Below are 24,076 nucleotides of genomic sequence, written 5' to 3' on the forward strand. Positions count from 1 at the left end.
AGCCATGTATATTATTTTATTTCCTCAATGCCCATCTGACAATAAAATTCTGTCAGCATATTGGCTGCATTTATTCAGTGTCATAAACAATTCTTCTACATGTTTAACAAATTGTGTGGTTCATCTCTCCCTTAAAAGAAAATCTCCCATTTTACCTTGAGAATTTCTCAGTTACATATCTTTATATTTTATCACTAGGTGAGCATATAGAGTAGCGAGTTTATAAAGTGAATCATAAAGGTTGCGGTTTAAAATGTAGTGAGAATCACATTTTGACCAACAATATATGACACTTAATTTTATCTAAAATATTCACTTCTTTATTTTTTATTTAGTCAGTGTATGTTTACTGCCAGTGTTACTGTCTCTCTGCTATACTGGCGATACTGTGCTAAATAAATGGGGGTCGATGAGAGCACACAGGCAGAAAACCCACTCTAATTTTTAGTATTCCTGGAGAATGTGATGCCTAAACTGAGCATTAACTAAACAAACAGAGGAAGAGCATTTTAAACAAATGGAAAAGGTACATGTAGAAGCTCGAGATTAGGAAGAACATGGAGAATTTCTGAAGCAGAGAATATATGGGTAAGTGTGGTTGAGACTTGAGAGTGCATGACAGGTGGTGGAGAGACAAGAGGGTTGAGCTGTATGCAGGGGAAGGCTTGTACAGCATTTGGAAAGTTTGGACTGTCTTGAGGTCGGTGAACAATAGCCAGGAGATGTCAAAGTGGAGTGTGATACTGAGAAGTGGGTTGTAGAAGAATTACTTTACTCTCGCTGCACTTTGGAAGTAGCATTGGGTTGCGGAAAGTGATAAGATTAGAAGCAGATTTCTCAGTTCAGTGGACAAACAGAAAGATACTGTGGTGGAACTGGCAGGACATGGTGACTGAGTGACTACAAGGATTCAGGAATGTAGCCAACTAAAAACAGTGGACCAACCATGTGCAATCCGAAGCTACAGGATTTTGAAGAAAATATTAAGGAATAATAAGTGCAGAGATGATTATAATCATAGGAGTTCTTTCCTGGTAAGTTGTATAGTACAAATGAAGTATTTTGTAAACAGAATTTAAAAATAATTTCTAAGCACATCAAATGTTAAAGTGACCTTCAGATGTGATCAACATTAAAGGCTCTTGGAAGATTTGTTGAAGCTACAGTTTGCTCTATTCTTGGCTTTATTTACAAACAGTATTTACTTAGCTAAAGATTTTCAGGAAAACAGCAGTTTTCCATGATACACAGTGGTTTAGGCTAGTTCAAATCTAATTAACTGCTTATTTCAGTACTTAATGTGACAATGTAGAAGGCATTGTAATATTTTAAAATGCATGTATTTTATTTCAGTTGTATGTTCTTGCTGTCAAAATATATTAGTACTACTCGGAAATCCCTTTATCTTACTTATTATTCATTTTCTCATTGCTACCAAACTTTGAATCTTTCCAAACTGTTGCATTAACATCTTTTATTCCCTCAGATTTTTCTGTTATCTCTATAGGTGAAATGCACAAGATGAAAATTAAACTAAAATTAGACATAATCAAAACATGATTTCATTGTAACTCAGGACATATTCTCTAATGAATGGAAATCTTTTGTGTTGTTATGCACTAATGTCTTAAGAATGAAAGTAAATTCCACAGAAAAATTGCAAATAAATATAAAAGGAAATGAATGAACTCATGTTAATGAGAAGACAAATAATTAATCTATGAATATTCCTATATTGTTTAATTGGCAGTGCACTCTTGTGGTGTCAATATTACTCAGTGATTTAATCCAAGTTACTGTTATTTGAAGTAATTCTTATTCTGGGATACAATAGAAGGCAAATACCAGTGGGTACAGTAAGACTAATTAGAATTTTTGCATCTTATTAGTGGGTTAAATTTGTTTTGGGTATTATATTTATATCCTACCTTTGTTCAAGAGTATTTGAATATTTCATTTTACAAAACAGTTAAATATTCTTTATCTTTTTGGATCTTCCCAATAATTCTTTTAGGAAATCATTTTTATTCTCATTATATAAAAGAAAATTGGGACTTTGTGAGGTTCAGTGACTTTTTTGATAACACCGTACTTGTAAATATCAGAGCTGGCCCTCAAACTTAGGTATTCTGACTCTTAAATCCTGTCCTTTTCCTATACCATCATCATCATGCTAAAACAAAAATGATGAGTTGTAGTGGCTCATTTCTAATTCTACAACATCCACTGAATGCTAATTAAGTGCTGAGTGTTAATTATGTACAGAACTGATCAAGGTTTCTGAGGCTAACAGCAGGATCTCTTTTTAGATATGAATAACTTCAATACTTCATAGGATATGCTACTTCATTTCCATTTTTGTTGAGTGTGTATATTCTTCAGTAAAGAATTTTCTCTTATTAATTATGTTCATGAAAGCAAAAGAAATGTCATCCACTGTGAAAAGTGTGAAGAATCAAATTCCAATCCAGATTGTTTTCATTAGATACTGGTGGTGGGATGGGAGATGATAGGCTCGACTGGTAACTAGCCTACAAACACAGGTGTTCTTGTTTCTTCTTTGTTTTTGCTTTGGTACTAAATAAAAGAGTCTAATGAGTCCAAAACCTATGTACAGCCATCTGTCATTGTCTGATTTTATATAGCTTTGTTCAGCTAGACAACAAACATAGTATACTTAGTTGCCATATATCACATGAACTAGTGGGGTATTCTAAGTACTGCACTTAAAGTTACCTCTCTTTAAGTGAAAAGGACATAACTTTTTGAATGGTGTAAGAGCTCAACTCTGAGAATCTTTTTATAAATAAGGAAAAACAAATACATATTTATAACTGGCTTCTATATAGTTTGGGCAGCATCTTATTTTTCAACTAGGAATGGGGCTTACCTTTTTTGTCCTCCAAAAGTAGTCTTAGAAGTAATAATGATTTTAGAACTACTTTTTTTTTTAGTTAAAAATCAACATTAAAAATTCTTAATTTCTTACATTAAAAAAAAATTCCCCCACTATTCAAGCTTGGGTCTTGGGTGAGTTTAGATAATGTTTCCAATTAGAGAAAATAATTTATTAGGGATTAATTAGGGATGAAATGATTGCCAGTAGGGCAAAAAATCCTCTCATCTTTCAGCAAGGGGATTATTAGGTTAATAGATAATAGGTAGAAATCCTCAGAGGTAAATGGTCAAATACAAATTATAATGCTCTGAATGAAATTATCTTGGGGAATGTGAATATGTTAATATGCATGAAATTTTTATTCATAGCATTTTTATTTTCTTAGTTTACTTCTGTTTATAGCCAGAGAGAGAAAAAAAATGTGCTTGTTGATCTTTGGACCTTAGTTCTTAGTTTTGCTACTTGCTGCTGAGATTATGCTAGAACCAACTTACAGCTTTTTTTTTTAATTGAAATATACTTGACATAGAATATATAGATTTAAGGTGTACAACATGTTGATTTGATACATTTATATACTGTGATATGACTGCCATTGTAGGGGTGGTTGGCACCTCTGTCATGTTACATAATTACCATTTCTATTTTGCGATGAGATAATTAAAACCTTAGAAAGTTTGATGATTATGATACAATATTTTCTGTATTCACTATACCATGCATTAGATCTCCAGGATTAATTTACCACTTGCAAGTTTGTACCCTTAAACATCTCTCCTTAAACAAACCTGTTTAAAAAATACTGTAAACCTCTCTTTCTATATGATCGTGAGGTCTATGAAGCATAAACAGGCTGGAAAAAACGTACAAATTCTGAAATAGTGAATGAAGGCAAAGAATTCCTCCTTTATATCTTGGGCATATTCTTTGTAGTTTATAAGAACTTTTTTTTTTTAAGATTTTATTTATTTATTTGTCAGAGAAAGTGAGCACAGGCAGACAGAGAGGCAGGCAGAGACAGAGGTGGAAGCAGGCTCCCTGCTGAGCAAGGAGTCCGATGTGGGACTTGATCCCAGGACCCTGGGATCATGACCTGAGCTGAAGGCAGCCGCTTAACCAACTGAGCCACCCAGGCGTCCCTTACAAGAACTTTTAAAGGAATCTAGTCCTGGTAAGAACACTGTATTTACCGTCGATCGCTACAATGCCCTGTATTAGGCTGACGAGAGATTTGGAAGCATCAGTGAGTAGGGAAAGAGTCATCTTGGGCTATAGATGGTAGCTGAGTAGACTGCCTGAGTTTGGTCCCTTAAGGGCTGTGTTTGAAGAAATATTGATTGATGAATCTTAATCATCCTTATTAGTTTTGTGAAAAATTCCACAAAAATAAAGTGAATATTGATCCACAGTTACTAGTGCAGTTTTGTTATGAATACTGTACAATTACACAGTTCTGTCAAGTCATCGAATTTAGAGGCCTCAGTAGCCCCTGGCATCATGGAGGTACTTCAGAAAAATGGCTGAAAAGTTTTCCTTTTATATTTATGTGTCATCTAGTGCCTAAGTACAGGTGAGGAAAACTAAAGATTTATGTAAATTAATGAAAATTTTAGTGTAAACATGGTTTTAAACTTATATGAATGATATATTAAGGACAAGTTTCTGTTCTACTGTTCCTTGAGTCTGATGAACAAAGACTTTGTTATCTTCATGTTTTGAAATAGATAATAGAAAGTTATAATGCCTATTATTGAACCTAAAAATAGATTATCAATATATATTATTGTATCCTTATGGTAAGAAAAAGAATATCCTTTGAATTGATTACTCTTCTGCTTTAGAAAAAATAGTATTTTCATGCAACAGTTATATCATTTTATTATTTGAAGCTGCAAAGTATAGCTACAATAATGAAGAAAAAGATGTTTTCCAAATGGACAAAATTTATAAGATTATCCAGAACTCAAGCATACCTACAGTTGATTTAAATGCTTTGTAGTGAGAGTTGCATGAATTTTAGAATTCGCAATCTCTGCTTTTGAATCATGAACTTCTTAAGAGCTGTATTACTTCTTTAGGTATGTAACCCCACTCTCATCTTATCTCCTTCCATGTAACATTGGCTGATAACCACTTCCAAGCAAGGGATGTCATAGGGTGACAGAGGCCAGGCTAAGTTCCATTTTCTGAGAATTCTGTTATAAAAGGAGCAAAGAACCCCAACTTTTATAAACCCAATTTCATATAGTAGAACTACCAAAATTGTGGTGTATTTTAAACATTTACTTTTAAATAAATGATATTGGGAACCATTTGCTCTGTTTAAGCATGAACTCTCCAAAGCATAAACAGACTGTAAGAAATTACATCCAAAAAGTATGATGCCATTTATAACCTTCTATGGAGGAACTATCAAAATTCTAATTTTGAGGGGCGCCTGGGTGGCTCAGTGGGTTGAAGCCTCTGCCTTCGGCTCAGGTCATGATCCCGGGGTCCTGGGATCGAGCCCCGCATCGGGCTCTCTGATCAGCGGGGAGCCTGCTTCCTCCTCTCTCTCTGCCTGCCTCTCTGTGATCTCCATCTGTCAAATAAGTAAATAAAAAAAAAAAATTCTAATTTTGAGATCCTTCATTTATGTGAGTCCTGGCTAATGAGACCTCTTGGTTCCTGCTGGCTATTTCACTGTCCTCAATGCTGAATTAATGGGAGGGCTCCTGTGGGGACTAACTACAATATTTGAAAAGTATCCTGTAAATGCTTATTATATTCTTCCTGGCCTTTTCCCTTTATCTGAGGAAAAGCATTTGTAACTTCTGGATAAAATACAGTTATGAGATCACGGAACTCAATATGGACTTTCTCCTCCCCCCTATTTTTAGAGACCTGCGTTAATACTTCTTCTGGGATGTGTGAGTAAAAGAGCTCACTAGGGGCTTCCCATCTTTTCGGATAGTGACTCACATGATCAAGTACACAAACACACATGCACATACACACACACACACACACACACACAAAATACAGGCATCTCTCATTATTGAAATTTAGCCCATTTCTGTAAATGTGTTTAATATAAAATTTTTAATCTAGGAGGATCCTTAATGTTTATCATTTTAAAAAAGCACAATGATTTCTCAGCCTGTACAAAAGTCCCCTCAAATTTTGCCAAATGTTATTAAAACAAATAATTCAAATGAATATATAAAAATCTATTAGGAGTTTATGTATAATATAAGGCTCTTAAAAGTCCAATTAAGGAATAATGTAACACTTAATGAACTCATTTGTAGGCATATTTTGGGGAAATACTCAACGATACTCTGCAGTATTAGATACAAATTACATTATTGTTTTTCACTGCAAGGGGTGTGTAATATAATGTAATACAAACAATTAATGACATATTTTAAAAATTCACAATGAAGCCAAGTACATTCGGCAAAATAAAAAATGTAAAGGCTTTTAAAATGATAGCTACTTATCAGTTGAAGGAAGGAGGATTTGGTGGTGAGAAGTAGATAGTTGTGTAGTCATCATTGCTGTTAGAGGGATGGGCAAGAGTGAGCCAGTGAAGGAACAAGTAAGAGTAAATGCCCAAGTTCCATCTGTGACCAAATTCAAAGACCTGGTGGACATCTCTTCTTCTTGGGTCCCAAGATTCTTTAAGAAAATGACTATGCATCATCTATCAACTGAAGACTTAGATAAAGCAACACAATGAAAAACAACAAAAAAAGTCTTTCTGAGATGCTTTGCCTGCTTAAACTGGGCCTGAGAAACTGAGATTTTCTTTTGTAATTGCATTTTTGAAAATAAGTTCTCAAAACTTATTTTGAAAGTTATTTTCAAAATAAGTTTTGAAAACTTAAAACTGGGTGGCTCCCTTGGTTAAATATTTCCCTCTGGCTCGGGTCCTTATCTCAGGGTCCTGGGATCAAGTCCCACATCAAGCTCCTTGCTCAGTGGGGAGCCTGCTTCTCCCTCTGCCTGCCGCTTCCCCTGTTTATGTTCTCTCTCTCTCTCTCTCTCTCTCTGACAAAAAGTAAATAAAATCTTAAAAAAAAAAAAAAAGAAAAGAAGCTTTTAGCTTATGTTATGCTCATTCTCATGGCAATTTAAATGACTTTGTCTTTGTAATATTTTCTTTTTCCTTTAAGATGTGGTATCAAATATTCCTGGATCTTTTGTTTGACAGTGAAACTTAAGTTGACTGAGTGTCTGAGTAAAAATCATCCAAATTTGCTTTGTAGTGTAATTACTTTATCAAAGGTTTACTGTAATCCATTGGGAAAAATTGTGTCTGCCGCACTATCCATGGAAAACACTTCACCCATGATCTGGTTTGCACATTTTCCTTAGGTCATTTGATCCATCCAGTATTTATTGGAACCCAACTCCTTCACCAAATCAATTCCTTTCTCCATTTCCTCCTTCTTCAGATTTTTTAATATGTACAACATATTTTGTAGTATGAATGTGATACTTGATGGCATCCCATATTAATTGTAGCCATTAATCCATTACATAAAATATTCTCTAGTTACTGCAAAGAGATTAAATTACACTCTGCTAACCTGGTAAAACTTTCTAGACCAAACACATTTCTGTCATTTTTGTTTCTTTTTGTACTCATGTCCAGGTTTACAACCTTTATATACTTTCCTCCACTATATGGTTTATAACTTCCAACTTCCAATGCATGAGACTTTTAGGTCTCTGAATACAATTACCTCATTCAAGACCTTTTACCATTTTTTGAAGACATTTTTAAGTTAATAATGAGGGGTCAATTATAACCATAATACACAACACATTTAAATCACAGAAGTGCAGAATACGATCCTGTTTGAAGGAAATCTGAACTATGATGACAAGTTGATCTTAGATTTTTTTCTGAGACTCACAAGTAACTAAAATATTTTTGTCAGCATATGCATATAGATTTATTATAATGCTTTTTAGATTTGGATGTGGAATTTTTGATACACATGATTGCACTCCATTGAAGCATATGTTCAGATAGAGAAACCTCAGCTAGGGAGAATGTGTCTAACTGGACCATTGTTCTAACTCTTCAGTAATAGGATGATACATCCACACCCTTTACCATGTAACTCTGCAGTGCCCTTCCAATGTAGGAAGACTCCTTCTTGATCCCTTGGCTCTGGCTTCAATAGGTCCCTTGCTTTGGCCAGATATTCGCTGATGTAATGCAAACAGACACATGAAAAGTATTTGTGTGATTTTGCCTCCTTTCTTGTGCCTTAACTACCATCATGGGAAGAAAGTGCTGGGTCAGCTCTCTGGTCCCACAAGGAAGATGACAGATCATGGAGCAGAGCCAACCTGAGCCAAGTTGAACACAGATCCTTTGACCTCAGTCCTTTTCAGTGAATGAGCCTAGTTGAGACCAGCAGAGGCATTCAGTAAAGGCTAGACTAGAATCGGCAAACTCTAGCTCACCCACCAGCTTTTGAGCTAAATAAAATTTTACTGTATGCTGCTGAGATTCAGCTTTCTCTTTTTTTTTTTTAAATGCAGAATTATTGTGGCTATAATTAACTGATACAGAGAATACTTACATAAATAACAGAAATATGTTTCACAAACCTATGTTTTTATATGCTACTTGTTATTAAATGCTATGAACTTGATTTCTTCTATAATTATACTATCCTATTTTCTATTTTTTGTTTCTATTTTAGTATTTTAAAATGATGGCTGTAGGGGCACCTCAGTGGCTCGGTCAGTTAAGCATCCAACTCTTGATTTTGGATCAGATCATGATCTCAGGGTCAACAGATTGAGTCCTGCATGGGGCTCTGGGCTCACTGGGGAGTCAGCTTGAGACTTTCTCCCTCTCCCTCTGCCCCTACCTCCGCTTGTGCTTTCTCTCTCTCTAAAATAAGTAAATAAATCTTTTTAAGAAATGATGGTTATAATCAACTGGAATAAATTATAAAACAACTAATGGATCTCCACCCAAAATACTTTTACCATTTTGTTGTTTCAGTTCTGCACTCCTCTATACCTCATGGCATCTCATATTCTGACCTTAATGTAGCATATTCAGTGTGGAGCTTCTGTTATTGTTAAACAAGCACACAGACTGGCAAAGCCAAGCCCAAGGTCTGACAGATTGAGCTGGTGAGAATACAATGAGCCACTTATAGACAGTTCGTTACTTATAAAGACAATGAAGAGAATTTTAAGCCAAAGGTGCCGATTCCCTGCTATATTTATTCCACACACCAAAAACGATGATAATGAAATGAAAAGGACTGGAGATTGCAATGATACCTGTTGGACATACCATTCGTTGCTGAGGAACCAAATGTGGACTGCGGCTGAGTGGGTTTATATTCTGACACTATTCTGAGGGGGATAGGCTAGAAATTCCCACAAGTCATCAGAGGACAGACACTATGCAAAACTGTTTCATGACAACCTGTCAGGGGGGAAAAAAAGAGTGAGTAGGACAGGGCACCCCATAACAGCTCTGTACAGGCTGGCTGTCCTCCCCTATTCCAAGAGAATCAGAAGGCATCCTGCCAACACTCAGATAAGACATGATTCAAACCTCTGCCTGTACGGACATGTGCAAGGTAACTGGGGTGCCATGGTGGAGGTATTTCCCTATAGTTAACACCTTGTCTGTTTTTGTTGCAGTAAAAGATCTAAGTTCACAGACTTTACAGAAGTATAACATGCCTCCAGTTGTCTATACAAAAATAGTAATGGCCTGCATTACTTGTTATCTTAATAGCTGCACAATACATATATTAACATCTTTTTTTATAAGTGCACTAACAATTATTTTCTTCTCAGTGATGAGTATTATGCAGACTGTGGTGATTAAAGGGTTACCGCTTTTGGAAGGAAGAGTAATTTTCTGCTTGAAGTCTGAGTTAAATATGGGATTAGATTGCTCTGTGCTATGGGGTTTCTTGTTTAATGCCAATAACTTTTGTCCAGAAGCAATTGTTTGGAGATTTTAACATGTAATCATTTTATTTGATATTATTAATTATTTCATCATTACTACGCTAGAGGAAAGATACTGATTAAGTAAATAATAGTTTGGAATTTCCATTTCAAATAGTGTTGTCAGATGTGAGTTATTCAAGACCAAACTATTCAGAGTAAATTATTATTACACTATGGGCTATGATGTAATACTATGTAATACTGTAACGATAGATATATGCCATTATATATTTGTCCAGACATGAGATTCTGAAAAATCAAGAGTGAGCCCTAAGGCAAACTTTGGAGTTGGGTAATAGGTTGTGTCAGCGTATGTTTACCAGTTGTAGCAAATGTTCTGCCCTAGTAATGGGTGTTGCTAATGGGGAGCCTATGCATGTGCAGAGGTTAAATAGGAAATCCCTGTACCTTCCTCTTAATTTTGCTGTAAACCTAAAACTGCTCTAAAAAATAGTCTTTAAAAAACAAAAACAAAAAAAGTTTATTACAGCTCAACCATTGTGTTTTACTTACTAAAAAATAGTTTGTTTCAAAATAAATTTTGTTTTCTTGTAAGTACAGAAAAATGTGAATTAAACTGTTAAGTTTTCTTTATTTTTTAAAAAATATTTTATTTATTTATTTGATAGAGACAGAGAGCACAAGTGGGAGGAGGGGCAGAGGGAGAGGGAGAAGCAGACTCCCTGCTGGGCAGGGAGCCCTATGTGGGGCTTGATCCCAAGACCCTGAGATCATGACCTGAGCTGAAGGCAGACGCTTAACTGACTGAGCCACCCAGGTGCCCCTAGACTGTTAAATTTTCTATATAATTAGAAAACAGTGTTTTTTCTGGGCGTTGGTATAATTACAAAACTATGGCAATAATTTCATTATGTTTTTTATGAACAAAAATGGCCTGATTGCTCTTAAAGAGGTAAAGCAGTCAATTCTGCACACAGGTTCTACAAAATATTTCAGCTAATGAATTTATCAAAACAGTACTTTATGTCTCTTCAGTTACTTTTTATAGGCTGTAGGTAAAAGTGAAAATATCCCCCAGTATTAGTGCTAACTCTAATGACTTAAAATAGCTATCCCTGAAGAAACTTTGCATGACAAGTTTAAAATAAGATAAAAGTTGTTGCAAAGATGTTAAAAATTTAAAAAAAAGGAAAATATGTGTTCCTTTAATAGACATAGTCAACAGTTTCAACACTTTATTAAAAAAAGGTTATTTCACAACTTTCCTAGAAATTGTACTGGGAAAATTCTGCAATTTTTTTTTTGTTTGTCTGTTTCCTTTCTCTTCAGAATAAAGCTATACTCTTCATTGAGGGATCCCTTGTCTTCTTGAACCACAATCTTCCATGATAAACTTGCAATATGTCAATTGTATTTCAAACATGCTTTGACTCGTTAATGTCAAAGATAAAAGTGGTAATGGGATCTCAGTATAGCTTTCTGGTTCAGAAGACTACATACTTTAAAATAATCTAGGATAGAGAATACTACTTATGGCAAGGTGCCTAGTGCTAATCTTGTTCTGGCAGGTCATCAATGAACAGGGTATCCTCCTGCCCTACCCTAGTAGGAAGTTCTGCCAATGCCAGAGTTAAAAAGCTCCATGAACATTCATGCATAATTCAACAGGGGCCTTCTGATTTCTGAGCATTGTGCCTATCATAGCAAAAGAAAAATATTTCACTGAAACAATATACATGTGATGAGACAAAATAAATTGTTTTGTATGGGGAAAAGAAATATTCTTATGTAGTTTTTATTGATATGCTGTTAGATTTAAAAATCCTAGCACAAAGGGTAATACAATAGAAATTAAATGTCCTCCCATTACATAGCCACATCTCCTTCCTCAGGGGTAATCACCATGAACAGATTTTTGTAGCTTTCCTGAAGTAATATTCTATGTATTTGCAAATAGAAATAAACATACATATTTCAGTATTTATTTATTTATTTATTCCTTTATTCATTTATTTGAAAGAGAGAGAGAGCAAGTGAGCAGGAGCAGGGGAGGGGGGCAGAGGGAGAGAGAGAGAATCTTAACCATGCTGAGCATGGAACCCCATACGGGGCTGAATTTCATGACCCAGAGATTATGACCTGAGCTGAAATCGGGAGTCGGATGTTTAATGGACTGAGCCACACAGGCGCCTGTAGATAGATAGATAGATAGATAGTTAGATAGATAGATGGAGGGAGGGGCGCAGGGAGAGAGAATCTCAAACAGACTCTGCACTGAGCATAGAGGACTACACAGGGCTTGATCACAGCACCCTGAGATCGTGACCTGAGCCAAAGACAAGATTTGGGCACTCAACTAACTGAGCCACCCAGGTGCCCCATTTAATATATTTATATATATTTAAAGCAAAATAGGGAAATACCTTGAGAAATGTTTTTAATTAATATACTATATATAGGTATACATATAAGTAGTACAAGTGGACATATTTCCAATGGATATATTTAAAATATTTTACTGTCACTATATATATAAATATAAATATATTTATTTATAAATACATAAAACATATTTAAATATATTTGAAATATTTTACTGACTCCCTAGAGTCAGTTTACTGAGAATAACTCAACATTACCTACAAATTATTTTAGTACTTTGCCAGATTCCTATAGGGAACATGTTATTCAAATAAGATATATTAACTTGAATAATAAGAGTAATGAAAGTTAATTGAATGCTCACTACATACCAGACCCTCTTTTAAGTGATTTACCCATATTAACCTACTTAATCATTGTAACAAAAGCCTACTAATTTTATCCCATTTTATAGATGAAGAAACTGAATCACAGAAAGATAAGTAACCTGTGAAAATTCACACAGCATATGAATAGCAAAGGCTGAGTTTGGATCCACTCATGCTCCTATGTTCCTATGTATTCTTCTATGTAAGCTATCAGTATTTAATAAGAACTACTTCTTTGTTCTTAATTTGGAAATATTATCTTTAAATATATCATATAGCTTTTAAAGAAAATGCATATGCATATGCATGACATAATATGCCCCTTTATTGTCCATTCTGTGTTCCAAACATAAATGACAGAGAAGTCTTTGTGTGTGTGTGTGTGTGTGTGTGTGTGTGTGTATGCATCATAATCTTTCTCTCAATTACTCTCCTCAACCTAAATTGCTGTCATTCCTCACTCTTTCTGAAGAACTCTGAGAAATACAGTTTCTGTGAGACTGTCTTGACAATCACACAGAATGTGCTGGATTCATCTTATGTACCTGAGGTTATGGCATCAAACTTCTGGTCTTATGCGATCCATTTGGAAATTGACTTTCTGTCTCTCTCAGCATTGTGCTCCTGCTATGTGACAGTTGGATAGCTATTGGGCTCTTCTTGGCATCTTTCCTACCTTTTTTGTCACTTCCGTCAAAACAAAGAATCCTTCGGTGATAAGTTAACTCTTCTAGGACCAAACCTTTCTTTAAAAGAAGTAATCTTGATTTTTTACAAAAAAAAAAAAAATGTCTTCATCAGTGTGGAAATGTTGATCCATATTATCTTCCTCAATAGCAACATTCTGCTAACAGTGTCTGAGTGCAGCTGTGCATGACCAAAATACTTCCATAAACAGTTTCCATTAGTCCTCACAGAACAGAAGATAAACAGTGTTGCTGAAAGGAAAAACAACTAAGAGTTTGAAAGTTTGGGAGGAAGATCTCAAGCTTCTTTCTGAAATCACATCCAGTTCTTATCAATGTCCTTAGATAATTATTTTAAGTTTTTTTGTCATATTAAACCATCAAATTATATCTAATAAAGAATTGAAAGTCATTCAAGTGAATAAGAGGAAAAAAGGGAGTGTTACTGCAGGGAAAGAGAGACGTTCCTAAAATTATTTTAAGAATATTGGCCCAGAAGCCTTATTTAATACTTTTCGCCTGACTGGGAAGATCCTCTCAATTGCATTTTACATTCAGTTATATGCACAGGGCAAATTTCTTCCCTTGAGAATGGTGAGCTAGAGGGATAGACTGACTTGGTGACAATTTCTAGATTTTTTTTAAAGGGTGCAAGTCATAAGACAATGTTACAGATTTGTTGTAAACTGGAGATTTTAACTGCTTAGTTGAATTGAATCTTCCCCTTCCTCCACTTTTTACGCGTGCGTAAATTTTTGGAAAAATATTGCTGTTTGTTGTTATTTCGTTGTTTATTTAGCTGGTTTATTTTCTTATAATTTTGTTGTTTCCATCAGGGCTAGTGACAAATATTCCATTTCTTTGCCTTTGTTGCTTTGGCTGACAAATTGTGAACAGATGTAATATGTATAACTTCCAGGTGTGATCATGTCAGTATGAGATGGAGACTATTAGCCCGGGACCTCGAGTGACCTCCTTGAACAGCCGCACAGCTGATCTGCTTTGGGCATGTACTGCAAGGGAGAAATAAACCTTTATTGTGTAATGTACTGAGATTTGGGGATTGTTACTGCAGCATAACTTAGCCAGTCTTGCCTGTACTAACACACATTATTTTTCTCTTCTGAATATATCCCTATGGATCTTGAGTGATTTGTAATTTGTTAAAATTTCTATCGAGATACCTTATATTCACACATTTGTTTTGTTATTCCAATTGTCATGTGTTGTTTTGTTATTACATTGCATCCCACACAATTCTCATCCTTTTTTCCTAGAAAGAATTCATACCTTGCTTTCCATGTTATCACTTTTCTCTTTCAAGTCAAATTCATATCTTCTCTGATTTTGTCTGAGTTGTCAAATTCTCATATGACCTTAGCAACTAGCATTAAGGTGAGCTACCACTGACCATAGGTTTGACTCCTAAAATTAAAAAGCATCTTACCTATGTTGGTGCACCTGATATGTACTCATATTACTGCTTGTAATGAAAGGATCTTTCAATCTTTTGAGAAGTTGCTCTGATCTCACTAGGAAAAGCAATTTTCCTCTCTCTCCATTTGTAGAATGGAAGAATTACTGTTTCATTTCAATTGGCAACTCTGGCTCTATAAATATAACTTGGGGGCTGATTCCACAAATCATATAATTTTATTTAATACCATTTAAAGATAAGGTCCAGAAATATTGTAACTAAATCAGCCTTTTATTCATCACAAAGGTTTAAATTACTGTGATTACTGGGGAACACAAATTTTACGTCAATCATTTTCTTTATTAGAATATATATTATAAATGATACTCATTTCTTAAGAATTTGTCTCCTCTTTTGCAGTCACGTCCTTGTGACTTAATTTTAAGCATTTAAAAATATTCATATAGGCAATCTTTCCATCACCCTACACTCTGGCTTTGACCTCTCTCTTCCATGATATGGTCCTCCATCCTGTCTCAGCGATACATTTCCACAAGAGTACCTTAGAGACCTTGTCCTTTACAATTACAGCCACTCTAAATTTCAGTTTTATGTATCCCACTCTCTAGACCATATCCTTCTCTTTTTTATTTTTCCTCCAGACCCAGACCCCTAGTCTTCTTCAGTCTAACCAACACCTCCTCATGTCCTTTTCTTCCACTCAGGTTAAAATCATGATTCCTGATTTTAATTTCTTGTATATACTCTCTAGAGCCTTTTCTTTATGTTACCCTTGCTTTATTTTACCTCCTGAGCAAAACACAAATCTTGTTTAATTAAACTATTCTTCTATACCAAGCTACACCTGTGCAACATAAGGCTAGGAAAAAAGTGCAACTATGCTAATTTGTCTCACTTTAAATTCATATTTTGAATCAAAAATATATCCTTCATTTTGCCCAGCAATCATATTTTGTATCCCTAATCATTTCACATTTCCTCTCTTCTAAATGACTATTTCTTCTCTTTCCTTCTCAAACTGTTATTCTCTTTATCCTCACCTCACTTCCTACTTCACTGAGAAAACTATAGCAATCATCAGTGAACTTTCACAGAAATCTGTGACTACATCTAACCAGCTACCAGTATTAGCACATTCATACTCCAGTCTTCCTACTTGTTGTCAGATATGAGTTCATACTGTTTTTATTTAAAGACAACTCTACTCATGCTTGAGATCTCATTTCTGTTCCAGAAATGCCCTCCACTCCAATGTTTGTTTCTTTTTTTTTTTTACTTGCTACTAGATCACTATACAAATACATTACTATTATTTCTTCTGTCTGAAAATATTTCTTTCCCCATTAGCTCCAATGCCATTTTCCCAAAGAAGATCTGCAAATGGCCAATAAGTACACGAAAAGGTGTTCAGCATCACTAATCATCAGGGAAATGCGAATGAAAACCTAAGTGAAATATCACCTCACACCTGTTAGGATGGTTATTTTCAAAAAGACAGGAGGCAACTGGTCCTGGGAAGAATATAGAGAAAAGGGAACACTTGTGTGCTTTTGGTGGGAATGTAAATTGGTATAGCTGTTATGGAAAACAGTATGGAGTTTCCTCAAAAAATTAAAAAATAGAACTATCATATGATCCAACAATCCCACTTCTGAGTATATATCCAAAGGAAACAAAATCACTATCTTGAAGAGAGAACTGTACTCCTATATTCATTGCAACATTCACCATAGCCAAGATACGGAAACAACCTGTGTCTGCTGACAATGGATAAAGAAAATGTACTATGTTTGTACAATGGAGTATTATTCAGCTGTAATAAGGAAGGAAATCCTGCCACCTGTGACAACATGGATGAATTTGGAGGGCATTATTCTAAATGAAATAAATAAGACACAAAAGGACAAATATTGTATGGTATCACTTACATGTAGAAACTAGAAAAAAAAACTCAGAGAAAGAAAGGATAGGATGGTGGTTACAGCGTAGTGGGAGTATAGGCAGATATTGGTCAGAGGGTACAAATTTTTAGTTATAAGATGAATTAGTTTTGAGGATCTAATGTGTAACATGGTGACTATAATTAATAATGGTGCATTGTAATACTTGAAATTTGCTGAGATTAAATCTTAAATGTTCTCACCCATACACACTTAAAATAACTATGTGAAGTCATACATATGTTAATGACTTTGATTATGGTAATCATTTCACAATGTGTATGTATATCAAATCATCATGTTGAACAATTTGAATATATACAGTGTTATTTGTTGATTATAGTTGGGAAATACAGGTGTCAATAAAGTTGAAGAAAAATTAACTATCTCAATTTAATTCCTTTCGTAGTAGAATATGTTATGTCCCAGACTGAGCCACACATTTACATATTTTAGCTTCTAATTATTTTTCTTAAGTTATATACAGTTTTCTTATGAAAAAATCTATTTGTATACCTTGATTTCATGTTGAAAAACTAATTATTATTGCACAAAGTAATTGGCAAACCTGAGGATGCAAATTTGCTCAATAAAAGTTTTCTTCAAACAATTTATTTGTCAAGACACTGTAAACAGATTTTATTCCAACTGTTTTCTGTCCTCACATGTCCTTTATAGAAAAAGGACATAATGCTATAATGTGATCCAGATTCGGGACTATTGTTAAATATGAAACTGAAGTTGATCTTAAGAAGTACTATAAATGGTACACATTATTCTATATTATTCTATAGGAAGGAAATATCTCGTTTAAGTCATATGCTTGCTTATTCTATATATAATTCAAAGATATCTTTGGCCAGCTCAAAATAGAGTCCTGCTAGCTCCCAAACTCGAAGTGGAAGTTGAAAGAAAATAACAGAATGAGCAACTCTTGTTGCAAAATATTAATGGTAGATTATTGCAAAGTTTATCTGAATGTTTTGCCTGACTTTTTATGATTATTTTACATATCTTGGATGTGTTTTTTACAACATTTAATTTACAAAAATGATATAACATATAGTAATCCTTTTACTAGTTACTGTTGGTATATTTATTTACCTGGAAAATGTTTTAAGAGTCCTAGATTTTATGAGCTTACACTTTATGCAACTGTAAGTTATTTACTATATATTTATGTAAATAATGGTGTCATATTTAAAATATTTTGAGTACCTTTTAAAAATTGTTTTTAGGATCAAATTTATAATAAAAGAATTAACCTAATTGAACTACGATTTTCTCTTTTACATTGTTTATTACATTTTTGTATCTGTCAGGAAAACCACGCATAGAACACATATATATGGTCAGTCTTCTAGGAAATCCGTTTACTCCACTCATTATAAGCATCATCAGACTTCTTCAACAATCATTTATGATTTTATTTGTGATCCTGAGTTTTTTCTTTCCTAGACAAGTAGACAAGGTGAGGAGTGAAGTCATAAAACTTTTAAACTGAAGTAAAATAGCTATAGTGAGTTTTCTCTTCAAAAAATAATCACCATTGGTGACTATGTATTTATGCCATATTAAATATTTTATTTTTTTTAATTTTTCCATTCATTTTTTTATTATGTTATTTTAGTCACCATATAGTACAACATTAGTTTTTGATGTAGTGTTCCAAGATTCATTGTTTACATCTAACACCCAGTGTTCCATGCAGTATGTGTCTTCCTAACACCCACCACTGGGTGAACCCATCTCTCCATCTCCATCCCCTCTAAAACTCTTAGTTTGTTTCTCAGAGTCTACAGTCTCTCATGGTTCATCTTTCCCTCTGATTCCTGCCCCCCTTCATTTTTCCCTTCCTTCTAATGTCCTCCATGCTATTCCTTATGTACCACAAGTAAGTGAAGCCATGCGATAGTTGACATTCTCTGCTTGCCTTAATTCACTCAGCATAATCTCCTCCAGTCCTGTCCATGTTGATGCAAAATTTGGGTATTCATCCTTTCTGATGGCTGACTAATATTCCATTGTATATATGGACCACATCTTCTTTATCCATTCTTCTGTTGAAGGGCATATCAGCTCCTTAGGGCACCTTTTTGAAATTGTTTTTGAGTCAAATTTATGAGTAATAATATAAGTTCTTACTGTTAGGCATAATATATAATGGAAATATAGTTGCAACCATACCTGTTTTTGAAGAGTCAAAACAGCACTAAGAAATATTAGTCTGGCAAACTTGGGCTGCATATCAGTTTGAATGAAGAAAACTCCAAAGAGCAAAGAAAAAGAAAAAGAAAAAATGATTCCTATATTGAATTAAAGTTTCCCTCAAATTCCACTAATTTGTGCTATACATTACCTTAGGGGAATAATGGGAAAAACTTATTAGGGAACACTGTCAGAGACGTAAAAATTACCTGACATTAAAGTATAAATGTAACCCAAATCATAATCCCCTCATCAGTGGTACCATATTACCATCAGTGGTACCATATTCTTTTCAACCAACCATTGACAAGACATGAATTAGCTGCAGTCATTTCTATGGATTTCCATTGTCTAGAAAGAAAGCAAAATATTTCATTTGAGCCAGTGCACCAATATTGAAATTGTTTTACTGACAACTGGACAATATTCATCCTGGTTTGTTTAGAAAACCAATTAAAGTAAGATAAGAAATCAATTGCTGATTTTTCTGTTACAGTAAAGTCAGTACCATGACATTCCTCCTTTCATATCATCCCATATTTTTATTTTGTTTCCATGAGAATAGTTCTGTAGGGTTTGCTAACTTTCGGTATTTTCTCTCCATCCCTAGAGTCACTGGATCTGGTAAGTAAGAAATAGGGAGTACCCATGGGATTAGTAGCACACATATGAGTGCCAAAGAATGAGAGATAAACTCCATGAAACTTAGAAGACTGCTACATCTGTGTTGATTCTAGAGGCTAAGTTTGCAGCATGTCAGGGTCCTCTCCTAAAGAAAAAAGCACATTTCTATACCTTACACAATTCACCCACGAATAAAGAGGCACAACACCTGCAGAGCCTCTTTGGATTTTGGTGGTAATAGAGTCCACATTTCAGTATGTTGCTCTGACCCACTCACCGAGTAATCCATAAGATTTCAGTGTGATCCAGCAGGAAAGGGCTCTGCAGAAAGTATATAGTTGTGGTTTCCACCATCCTGCTCCTTGGGCCTTAATTATTCAAAAATAATTGCATGTCCTTGGTAGATATTGCCTCATTTATAAAATTTTTGTACCTTGCCTTTGTGTAACTATGTAAGTTAAATTTTTAAAAAGGCATAAACAACCGAACTGTTAAATGAACAGAGCATGAAAAGAATAAGACTAGAAATGGATTTGCTTTCCTCTTTATAAAATGATTTTGCTATAAGGTAGCAAAAGGTATAAGAGGTATAAGACAGATCCATGAATAAAAATCATAACTTTCAATTAGTTAATTAGCTCATAGGGTTACTAAGCAAATGAATGAATGTTAATTTTAAGTAAAAAGTATCATTCACAAGTCTTAGTAGTGCATGTTGATAAAGAGTTGAGAATTTTTTTGTGACAGGGATTTCAAATAACAGCATTTTTATACTTTTCTCATGCTACTGTATTCTTTTTGTTGTAATTTTCACTGTGAGCTGGGAGGTAGTATGATATAGCATTTAAGAATTTAGACTTTGTAGTTACACTATATATTCAAATATTCAAATGTTAACTGTGACATTTTTTCAGAAAAGATTTATTTGAGAGAGAGAGAGAGAGAGAGAGAGAGAGAGAGCATGTACATGAGTGGGAGTGTGGTGGTAGGGCAGAGGGAGAGGGAGAAGCAGACTCCCCACTGAGCAGGGAGCCTGCAGTGGGCTGATCCCAGGACCTTGAGATCATGACCTGAGCTGAAGGCAGGCACTTAACCAACCGAGCCATCCAGGCACCCCAAACTGTGCCGTTTTTAGGTTTTGGTGCCTTTTGTAGGTTATTTTAGTTCTGTGAACTTCAGTTTTCTCCCATGTAAAGTAGGGATAATAATGGTATTGGGTCAGAGGTTGACATGAGGCTTACCTGAGATAGAACATTTGAAAAGCCGGCCATAGAGAAAGCCTTCAATAAATATTACTATTCAGTAGACCACATGTCAGCTTCTTTAATTGTAAAATAACAACCCTTTGGAGCCTTAAAATGGTAGATGTCTGTTATTTTAGGTCATAGCTATGTAAAGTAAAGTAAGGATTTAATCAGTTATTCAGTGACTAGAGAAAAGATCTGTTGTATAATCAAAGTTTATGAACAAATTGTAAAGATTGTTTGTATAGCAATGACCCGCTGAATAATTACTCATGTTTTTTAACTGGAAGAATTCTAATTAAACCCCCTTTCAAAAGCATTTAATTATGCTACAGGTCTAGTTACACTGTATGCTAAATTGTTTTAGTCCTAGTTACCTCATCCTTTTCTTCCAAATTATTTATTTTTATATCTCCCTCATGTAGGGGGTTTTGCAATTAGAACAAATAAGGTGTACACTTAGGAGTTTTTTTTTTTTAAAGATTTTATTTATTTATTTGACAGAGATCACAAGTAGTCAGAGAGGCAGGCAGGGAGAGAGAGGAGGAAGCAGGCTCTCTGTGGAGCAGAGAGCCCGACGCGGGGCTTGATCCCAGGACCTTGGGACCATGACCCAAGCTGAAGGCAGAGGCTTTAACCCACTGAGCCACCCAGGCACCCCTTAGGAGTTTAATTTAGGTTGAAATAGTGTTTTCATCTTGTGTTTGGCGAAAAGACAACTTTTCTAAAACATCTTAATTCTCTCATCAATACTGTCAAAGTAAGTATTTGTTAAAGGCAGAAATATTAATGGAAATATAGGTCCATCTCCTCTTCCAACATAAGATCAAAAAAGAGCAAAAAGCAAAATAGTTTTTTGGCATTTGCAATTACAGAAGGTCTCACAGAAAATAACTGGGTAATTGTTTTGTCAGTTTAGAGATCACACACAGAATTATAGCATTTGCTTCATTTCACTCCATGTCTTGAATGGATAGAATAAGCTATTTGGGTTTCAGAATAAGCTGTGGACATTTTCCATCAAATCAATATCTCTAAAAACGTGAGCATGATGAATGAAATTTTATGCCTTTAATGCTGACCCTCCATACTTCTCAACTATTTCTCACTGTAGTTATCATAAAATGAACTTGCATCAGGCTTTCCATTGTTTTCTTCAAATTGTGATCTTGATTTCCTGTATTTGGATTTCACTGCCTGACCTGAAATTGGTTCATTGATTGTGATACATCTCTCTGTGTTTCTTTTAGTAATTGTTTGCCAGAGAATGTGACTTACACATTAAATGCTAGTTTGTGTAGGATGGGGAGACATCAATGATGAACCCACAAAGAAAATGTATGGTATATAATGAAATATTGATAATCTTCAACACATAACACTGTGACTAGAAGTTTTTATACAAACTCATAATTAAAAATGGACTTCTAGTCATAGACACTCATAATTCTAATGTTGCTCAAAATTATTATCCAAACTATCCACACTATCCAAAAGACTCTTTTCTTTTAATGTATTACTATTAATGGTGAGAGCATCACAAACATCCTGTTGGAAAGTTAGCTTCACCTGAGACAGTAAAGGAAGACTTCTGATTCTTTGCAACTCTTCTGCTATTTCTACATTTAGACCAGATCTCACAAACTTAAATGCCTGAGGGAATTAACATTTCTTTCATATGGGTAAAGAAAGAAGAATATCATGCAATAAATGTGTTTATGAACCCCATGTATAGCATTTGCCTAATTTCACTACCTTTATACCAACCCAACAGGTCACACCTTGGTTTAGACTAGTTTTCACAATTGGTTTAGACCAAATCTTCATTTTGTCTAGTCTGTAATATGCACTGTCTCTGCCTTCCATCTCTAATAACTCAAGTACACTCTGCATACCATGTACTGGTCTTCTATATAACCAAACTGGTTACATTGTTTTCCTATTTAAAATGTGCTTTGCCTTCCCTTTGTTACTTGATGCAAACACTTCACTTTCTAATACCATCTCTGACCCTCACATCACTGCCGAAACAAGACTCACTGAGCCTCTTTAGTTCCTCAAGATTTTTCATGACCAACACTTATTCTTTCATATCCCTCACTCCTGAAAATTTACATAATCTGCGACTTTTTTCCTTTCAAATAAGCTGTTTTTCATCCAGGTTCCACCTATACCCATACTGCTTCTCACATTGTTTTGCAGTTTTCAGTGTATGTGTATGTTTCCACTACCTGCCTTTCTGGGCAAGGAAAAATTCTCATTTATGTTGCAGCAAACCTTAACAGTATCTAGTCCCTAAAGGTTTTTTTAAAATTAATTACTGTGTGGTTGTGTGTGTTTGTATATGTGTGTAGAGATAAACATATAAACTAGCAGTATAGTAAAATTAAAATTCTTTGTGCATATCAAAGCATGATAAATGTTTCTTTTAGTTTTTCATGTGGTGAAGATTGCTTTCAACAAATGTGAAAAGACAGATAAAAACAACAAATGTAAGGTGAATTTTCAAAAGAAATATGTCCTCTCCTTTCATAGTAACAGAGATTGGTCTGTACACAAATCCATATATCTACTATTGTTTCTTAGCCTTGACCTAAGTAAGGGCCTTCCATATCTGCGGTTCTTTTATGATTTTCTACTTTTCTATAGAGTTTTCACCTACTCTTCATTCAAGTAACGTCCTTGGAATTTGAATGTGTTAAAAGTAAATGTTTTAAAGTAACTATTTAGCTGAATGCTTATGAGATAACAGACTTTACTATGATGACCTGCACCTAAGTCTCAATTAAACCTCGAAAGACAAATTCAAAAAAGCACAATAAACTGCCATTTGGTGCATGAGTGTGTGTGTGTGTGTGTGTGTGTGTGTGTGTGTGTGTGTGTGTTTAAGTAGTATGGGGTAAAGCTAGTGATCTGGAATTCTAAAACACATATTATTACCTATGCCTCCATAAAATCTGTTTTTCCTTACTGGACATAGAATATTGCTATTGCCTGTCTTTGTGATGGTTCTGCTCTAATATTGTAAAATCTTTTAACTAAGCTTCCATTAAAATTGATTTTTTCCTGATTTCTCTAAAAATATTATCCACTTATGAAATCTTATGAAATCGTACTTTAAAAAAAAAATGTTTGCGTTTGTGATTGCTTTAAAAGTTCTCTGTCCTTTTCCATTTCTTGGGTATACTACAAGGTTCTGAAACTGTTCTCTGTGATTTCTGAGTTCACCAGGGAGCTCAGGTTAGGAATTAAAGCGTTAGTGTCAGATACAGTTTGAATAACACCTCTGCTAATTATCTCTATCTTGATGAAGATACTTAACCTTTCTAAGCCATACAG

Source organism: Martes martes, assembly GCF_963455335.1.
Source record: "Martes martes genome assembly, chromosome: 8".
NCBI classification, from domain to species: Eukaryota; Metazoa; Chordata; class Mammalia; order Carnivora; family Mustelidae; genus Martes; species Martes martes.